This window comes from Benincasa hispida, chromosome 11 (assembly GCF_027475165.1).
Source record: "Benincasa hispida cultivar pf3 chromosome 11, pf3_genome.v1.1, whole genome shotgun sequence".
Taxonomy (NCBI): domain Eukaryota; kingdom Viridiplantae; phylum Streptophyta; class Magnoliopsida; order Cucurbitales; family Cucurbitaceae; genus Benincasa; species Benincasa hispida.
Genome location: NC_143488.1, coordinates 79,113,622 through 79,123,107, shown reverse-complemented (window position 1 = coordinate 79,123,107; position 9,486 = coordinate 79,113,622).

The following is a 9,486-nucleotide window of genomic DNA, read 5'->3' as shown; positions in this document are numbered from 1 at the left end:
GGCCAAACCCAGATCTCGCCACCGTTCCCATGTGTGTCGATCTCGTCGTTGATCTCGTTGTCATTCCCATCTGCACCAGTGGCCACATGACACACATTCGTCGGTGACAGAATCCACCAGTTGGTAAGTTTTGTGAGAAACGGCGCTGGGAGCGACTTATGTCCAATTTTTCTTTCTTTTTCTTTTTTTAAAAAAATTCATAATCAGATTTTGTCGTTGTGGGTTTCTTCCTCAAGTCTTGCCACCATGGTTTGGTCGGTTCAATAAGACCACTTTTGTTTGGTTTGTGATATATGTAGTCTTCTTCGATTTTTCGATATATATTTAGATTTTCTGTTTTATAATGTGTATACATATATTTATTGAACATTTAATCCATTCGTGATTTATATACTGTAGTAGATAGCTTTCAAATTTTAAAATTATGTGGTTTGAAAAAGAATTTGAAGGTGGAGCTTATATTAAGTTTTGATTTATTGGGATTTTTTGCTATTTAAATAGAATTTATGATATATACTGTCATATAAATAGAATTTATGATATATGATTTATGTTGAACGTGTGTTAATCTTACCAGTATATTTCATATATTGGTTTGAATATTTGCAAACATCTAAGACAATGTTTCATGGTATATTGGCATGCATATTAGAACATCAAAAGAATATATTACAGGCATAAACGATATCTAATTAGAAGTGCATACATATCAGAATACTTTAAATATATACCCAAACAAACAATGGATTATATTACCATACATATCAGAACATCGAGGGAATATATTATAGACACAAGTGGAAGTGCATACATATCAGAATATCTAGGATATATACACCAAATAAATAATGGAATATGTTACATGAAAACAAATAATACTCAAAATAAACAACAAAATATATCACATAATATCAAAAATCAAACATAAAAAACAAAATGGAAAATAAAATCATATTAAATGCATTTTCCATTTTCAATTTAAAATGGAAAAAATCATATTAAATGTATTTTCCCTAAAAATCATATTAAATGTATTTTCCCTCTCTCCAATTGAAAATGAGGAAAAAAAAACATATTAAATGCATTTTTTTTCCACTTGAAAATGGAAACAAATCATATTAATGCATTTTGTCTCTCCATAATAAATGTATATTCTTTCTACAACATGAAGTGAGCTTCATAAATATGAAAAAGAATATTAAAAAAACGAATATAAATAAATGAAAAAATGGTAGAATTGTCCGAAATTAACACTAAAAGCCTTCTTTGAAAAAATTCATAAATATATGGTTCAAAGATGACTTTTTATGTAGAAATCTCTTTCTCACGTCGAAAAGGTTTAAGAAAGTGATGAACCCAAAGTACTATATAAATAGAAGAAGCTTATGTCTTTTGTTTTTAATTATCCCAATTTGAAGCATTTTAAGCTTTAGTTTAGTTGTTTGAGTCGTATAAATGCTTTGAGAGTGTTTTCTTTGTAGTTGGGGTTAGGAAGAGATTTCTGTGTGATTGTAATAATTTTTCACATAGTAGATTTTTCTAATTCGTGATTTTTTCTCCAATTTAGAGTGTTTTCACATTAATTCTTGTGTTTCTAATTTTTTTTTCTTTTGTTATTTTTTCGGCTTATTCTTGTGATAGTATTGGAAGGTTTTTCCTAATAAAAGGAAGCTACGTATTTATAAAAATGTTTGGAGTTTTTTTCTAATTTTTTTAAACAATTAGAACATGAGGTGCACATTAGAATATCTCAACTTGTTTGACACAAAAGTAATGCGTTACTATAAACAAAATAGAGAGAATAGTACGAGAGTCATCAAGAGCTAGAGAGTAGTTGAAACATAAAAATATATTAAGTTGGTCTTATAATTTCAAAATTATTAATTAGGTACTTACATTTTAACAATTTTTTTAGGTCACATTTGATAACCATATCATTTTTTGTTTTTAGTTTCTGAAAATTAATCCTATTTCTTCCTATTTCTTAAAATGATTTACATTTTTCTTAAGTACGATGATTGAATTCTTAGCCAAAAATCCAAAAACAAAAACAAGTTTATAAAAGCTATCTTTTTTAGTTTTAAAATTTTGGCTTAGTTTTTTAAACCATTGGTAAAAGGAAGATAATAAAGGGAGAAGTTTCAAGATGCAAGTAGCGTCTATAGGCTTAATTTTAAAAAACGATAAACCAAAAACCAAATGATTACCAAATGAGATCTTAATTTTGTACCTTTTGTCATTTTAACGATATATATATTTGTAAGAAAAAACACTTTTAATTTTTTATGTTTGATTAAATTAGTTGAAATTGAGTTTTGAGATAACCTCCTTGTTACTGTTAACTTTTTGTTAATGTACGTAGCTAATTAGGGTTGGCAAAAATTCCCACAGGGTCAGGTCCCCACTCTAATCGGGGCGAAAAATCCTCAATTTGACCCGAGGTGGGGTCAAACTGGAGATTCTAACCGGGTCCTCGGTCGAGGAGAAGGTGGGGATGAGAAGGGTATCACCACCTCGTCCCAATCTCCGACCCCGATAATTTTTTTAATATACATATATATAATTTTGCAAATAAATATATATAATATATATTTATATTTATATAATTATTATATATATATATATATATATATATTTAAAAAAAGAACAACAGGGATGGGTCCCCGCGGGGGCCCGTTTCCCTCAATAGGGAATCCCTGTCCCCATCCCTGCCTTCAATTGGCAGGGACAAGGGCGCGGATGGGGGGAATCCCCCCTTGCCCCGCCCTGACCTCGTTGTCGGTTATAACTAATAGAAAGCTAGATGTTTTTTAATGATTTTCTTTTACAATGTATGGGATGGGAGGATTGAACCTCTAGATATGATAGTATAAGCATTATGTCAATTGATTTTTGTAATAATTTTTAACCTAACATGGTACTCTTTTATATTTATTAAATGCATGACGTAGTAAAATAGGGTGAATTTGATTTATATCGATGTTTTAAAAAGATTTGTTAAAAAAAAAAAAAAGCTCAACTATACATAATACTCCTAAACTTTATATTTTGTATCAAAAATATTTTTGAACTTTCAAAAGTTTCAAAAATATTATTAAACTACAAAAAATAATCCAAAAATACCCTTACCATTAGTTTTGGTATGGAAACTATTAGCATTTTATGTCAAAAATACCCCTAAACTTTCAAATGTTTCAAAAATATCCTTATTGTTAGTATATGAACAAAAATCATAAATATACTAGTACTCCTCTTTTTCGTAATTGTTTGACATTTGTTTATCTCAAAAAGATGTATGAATAAATAAAACTATCCACTTAATTAATTAAGGAATATAGACTATAACAAGAAGAAAAAGAATAATATAAACACCAAGAAATCTTAGAACTTCAATATTTTAACAAAGTTGTAACATTAGTAGTTGAGTGTGTGTTGATAGCCAAATACAATTTCTTTTATTTTGCTATTTATCGTTTTTGTATGTTTTAAAGGAAGATTTTGATTTTGAAATTTTATTAGATTTTCTGAGATTTTATGTTTTAACTAAAAATTTTGGTTTTTGTTTTAGTTATTGACAAAATTTATATAAGAAATAGAAAAAATAGGAGAAAAATGAGAAAACCTAAATGAAAAAAATGAGGATGTATATATAATTTGTTTTAAAATTGGTTCTTTTCAAATTATAAAAAAAAAAAAAAAAAAACTTTAAATAAATCAATCACCATACTAGCAATAAGAACATTGTTAGACTTTTTTTTAAAAAAGAAAATTGATATTATTTATGTAACAAGATGTTAATGGTTGTTCATATACTAACCGTATGATTATTTTTTGAACTTTTTCTAAGTTTAATGGTATTTTGAATCTTTTGAAAGTTTTATGGTTTTTTTTAAACAAAATACTAATAGTTTCTATTCAAAACTTACTGTAAGAATATTTTTTTAAAATATTTTTAAAAATTTTAATAATATTATTAAAACTTTTGAAAGTTGAAAGGAACAGTTTTTTTTAAAGAATACAAAATTCAGTGACATTTTTTAATTAAAAGATACATTTTTCTTTTCTTTCTCTCTCTCCCTCTATTATCTTACACCAAACATATTTACACCAAACATATTCCTACGTGAGGGGTTATTTCTTTCTTTCGTTCAATCATTAGTAAATTAATTATTTTTGGATAATTATTTAAGAAATTCTATTGAAATGAAGAAAAATATAAGCCTGCCTTTACCATTCATACCAAAATGATTGATCATTCCCAAAAAAGTAATTTGGTCCTTGACTTTAGGTTTTGATGCATTTAATCTATTCACTTTTCATTATTCATTTTTAGTCCATATAGTTTATTTTTTTAAAAAAAAAAACAATTATTCTATATCAGCATCTCGTCAAACTATTTATAGAAATAGCAAAAGAGAATATTAATAGATACTAATAGACTTCTATCAGTATCTATCAGGTATAGATTTTTATCGGTTTCTATTATTAATAGACATTGGTAGATTTCTATCCATCTCTATCAAAAAAGATTAAAATTTTGCTATTATGTATAATAGTTTCCCTTATTTTTCTATTGGGTTGTTTTCAAATATAGAAAAATGAACCAAAATATTTACAAATAATAACAAAATATCACAATCTATCTATGATAGACCACGATAGACAATAGTAATAGATAGACTATGATATTTTGCTATTAATTGTAAATATTTTTAGCAGTTTTATCATTTAAAATAATTTCTTTTTTATTTTTGAAAATTTCCTAATCGTTTGTTGCATGAAATTATTATTATTATTTAATCATTTTTGGAAAAAAAAACTTTTTAAAAGATTGAAATTTTAGATTTATTGAATTTACAAAAAATCAAATTAGGGGAATCTTTAATTTTTATGTTTTCAACGAAGTTATTTTAACAAAGTTATAGTTTTTTTTTTCTAATCCTTAAATAAAATAATACTCAAATCTACTTTGAGAAAACAAAATCAATTAATGATGAAGGGACAAGATCTCATCCAAAAACGGCAAACTTCTTTTTATAACATGCATTTTCAACAACGGTATGATTTTGATTCCTAAATATAAATCCACATTTAACATTAATAACACAAAACCTTTTTTTTCATAATTTTGAAGAGAACAACAAAATCAAATTTCATCCAAAAATTAGGTCCAACCTTGTTCTAAAGATCAAGAAAAAAATTTGGATTTTATAGATTAAACAAACATTCTATTAAACCCAAAACAAACCATTATATATATAAATTACATGTGCATATCCGATCCCATTATTATTATATACCTAAAAAATCATGGATATATTTGTGCTGTCAAATAAGAATATACATCCTTTCAAACTATATATATATTATAATAATAATAATAAACAAATATATATACGTCCCTGACATGTACTACATGTCTTAAAAACTATTATCAATAAGTAAAATTATTAAATTCACCATAAATCTAGGCTCTATTTGGTAACAATTTTGTTTATTGTCTTTTTGAAAATTAAGTATATTTTTTTCTCATTTTCTTACCATGATTTGCATAAGTTTCTTTCGAAGGGATCTCATTATCTGAGAAAGATATGTAATTCGAGGCTGGAATTACACGTATCAAGATTCAAAAAATAATCGCCGCCGCTCAACGGATTCTCATTTGGGTTTTGGAGCCTTCGAAATAGTTGTCCAACAGCATTAAGGCTCAATCATTGGCAGTTTTAGGATACTTTTGGGTAAGTTGGTAAGGTTTCAATCCGTTCATGAATTTGGTTAAGTTGCGGTAATTGGTTGTGGTGTATGTTCAAATTGGGTTGGGCGATCGAAGTGTTGGAGTTGTCCTTGAACAAACCACGTGTTGGGTAAGTGGCTTGAATTTCAATGATGTGTTTTTGTGAATTAGAATTTGAAGTTAGGTGTTAAAATGTATTTGTGGTTCGTACTTTAGGATTCGATTCCAAATGTGTGGAATTACACGGGTCGGTTTGCTTGAACATCAGTGTGTAAGCCTAATTTTAGGTAAGCTACCTATTGTCGGTTCACCCTCAAACCCAAATATGTGTTAAGTATTGGTCCCTACATTGGTTTGGAACATTATAACATTTTTGTTGGGCAATTAGAATTGTGGAAACTTATGTTTTGTCATTTAAATCTTGGTAGTATGTTTTGATGCATGTTTGACTGATGGATGGATTTAAAGACTGTTTTGAAATCTCTTAAGCATGATTTATGACTATGATTGTATGTTTATGCATAAGTTGAACTATAGTGGTTGTTAGCCTTCTTATTGGGCTATACACATCGCATGTAGTGAGCCTAAGGGCACCTTATGCATATGTACGGTGCCCCCCTTGGGATCACCACACTTATGTTTATGATTGTGTCCCTCCAAGTCACTACCTATGAAAGCATACCTCCAGGTTCACCCCCTTATGCTTATGCCTATGTCTATTCATATGCCTACAATGCGTAATGTGCACCTAGTCTCGATAGAAAGTCTAATAGTTCACCTACTGGGCCTAATAGTGGGTTGCTTACTTGGTATATTTATATACTCATCCATTTTCCTTCATTCTTTTCAGGTAAAGCAAAAGACAAACCATCGAATGACAGAAGAGATCCATGACTCGACCATTGGGATATGTTATCGCTTCCACATTCATGTTGTCGTTTGATAGGAGCATATTTAAGGGTCTAGCATATTAAAACTCTTAGTTATTTCATTCGTTCATTTATTAATTCGTTTATTTGTTCAGTTTACTCTGAAATAAAGTAAGGGGTACCCCGAACAGTGTTTTAAGATTTTAGTATTTAAATTTTATTTAAAAAATAAAAGTTTTATTTATTTTATTAATTTTTTCTTTGAAAAGTTTATTTTCCAGCCTATATATGTATACAGTAGCATCCTAGAAATATCATAGAAAATTGGATCGTTACCGTTTATATAATATATAAAAACTTTAGTCAATTTAAAATGACAAACAAAAATAAATATTAGTTAATTATAACAGTCATATTGCATATATTTATGTGTTCTTCAGCTCTTTTAATTGTCATATTAATATTCCATTAAAGAAGCCGATCATAGCAAGGACAAATGAAAGTATTAAATAAAAATTAGAAATGCAATTAATATTTTTTATAAATTTTATATTCTTCTTTTCTTATATTCTAATTTTTTAAAGATAGATATATCTTTACTTGAATGTTTATTTCGACCAAGCAATCCATTAAAATTTTAAGATATTTTTCATTTGTAGATCTCTACGGCTGTCCAACACGTATTTCAAAAAATAATTTCATATTAAATAATATATTTTAAAATATTAGAACGAGAAAAAGAAAAACAAAATAGAACGTGTTACCAAGCAAAATACTATCCAAAATGATTAAAAGGAAGAAAATGAAATAAAAGAAAAAGAATAGGCAATATAGAGGGTAAAATAAAGAAAAATAAATCAAAATATTTATAAATATAACAAAATGTCACTGTCTATCTGTGATAGACACAGATAAATTGTGACATTTTAATATATTTAAAAATATTTTTAGAAATTTGGCATTTGAAACAATTTCCCAAAGAATAGAATAGGAATGAAAATAAGAAAAACACTGGAATAATATGTACAACCACATTTATATTTCCAATCATAATAAAAGAATGATAATTTGTTTGGATTGATTAAAGAAAAAGTGTTTTTGAAAAAAGTCATTTTTATTTAAATTCTTTTGATAATTTTTTTAAATATACTTTAAAATTGTTTCAAAAGTGACAACTTCAAATTTTTTTTTTTTCAAAATGACTTATTTTCAAAATTAAATATTTGAAAATTAAACCAAAAATATCCTGAGAATAAATAGTTAAATTTACTATGTTACGATTGATGATATTTACCAAAATCTAAAATAGAAATCAACCGTGAGTTCAACCACAATTTTTGACCACAATTTTTGTTATCCTACATCTAATAATCGGATTTTGTCTATAATGCTCCAGGCTCAGGAATTAGGATTGCTCTAAACTAAACATGCTTAACTTTGGATTTTCTATGGTTGGGCTACTTAATAAAAATGTGCATCTTGTTGGCATATATTGTAGCCTATCAATCATTGTAAGTCTTTCTTAGTCATACTTTTATATCCTTTGTACCTCTTCCATTCAAATGTGATCTCGGTTTATTTATATATCCAATCTTCTCAACTCAAATGTTATAATGTCCAATATAAATATACATCTGATTCTTATATTCTTTGATTACATGAGACTCACACTATATATCCATACGATTTCTCTCTTCTCTCAATTTTAACCTCCTTCTCTAATATTCTTTACTCTCCTCCTTTTTTTTTTTTTTTTTTATTTTTAGGTAAAAGCTCATGCCAATATTCCCTCCTTTTCTTTTTTCTAAATCACATCATCAAATTTTGGGATTCTCCATCCTCTTGCAATTACTTTGTTTATCTAGAAAAAGTTGGCATAAAGAACCTTGGTTTATCATGTTATTTTCAAGATATTCCTCTATGTATTAATTACCCCTTGAACAACTATTATCTCAAAAAAAAAAAAAAAAAATAATAATAAAGATTCGTTCGATAACAATTTCATTTTTTATTTTGTATTTTTAAAAATTAGGTCTATTTTCTTTCGATTTCTATCATGATTTGTATTTTTTTTAAGTATTAGAGTTGAATTCTTAGCCAAATTAAAAAATAAATACAAATTTTTAAAAACTTTTTTTTTTTAATTTTTAGAATCTGGCTCGATTTTAAAAATATTGGTAAAAGGTACAAAACAAAGCAACAAAGTTAAAGTTGGAAAGAGTGTTATTAAGCTTAATTTTCAAAACAAAAAGTCAACCCCTAAACTACACATGAATTACATTGTTTCATACTGAGGTTTGAACTTCTGTTGGTTATGAATGTTTGGTTGGTGTTACTATTAAACATAGCAATTCTAATTCTAATATAGTATACAAGATAGATATATATAACTAATGGCTTGCTTTTCTTTTTAGGCTAAATTATATATAATACCCCTGAATTTTTTACATTATATCAAAAATATCCTTGAATTTTCAAAAGTTTTAAAAGCACTTTTAAACTTTTAAAATGAGTTTAAAATACCTTTATTGTCAATTTTGGATGGAAACCGTGATTTATTTGTATAAAAAATACGTCTGAACTTTCAAAAGTTTCAAAAATACATTTAAACTTAGAAAAGTTAAAAAATACTCTTACTATTAATATTTAAACAGAAATCGCTAATATCGTCTTACTTTTCTATTTCTGTTCTTTTTTCTCCTCTCTCTTCTTCACTACTTTCTTACTTCCTTTTTGTTAACTAGTTGACATTTGTTTAGAAAGAAAATAATAAATAAATTAAACCGTTCATTTCAATTAAGGTATCTAGACTAATAAGATGAAATGAAATAATGAAAATACCAAGGAATTTTAGAACTAGAAATATTTTAATAGAGTTGTACG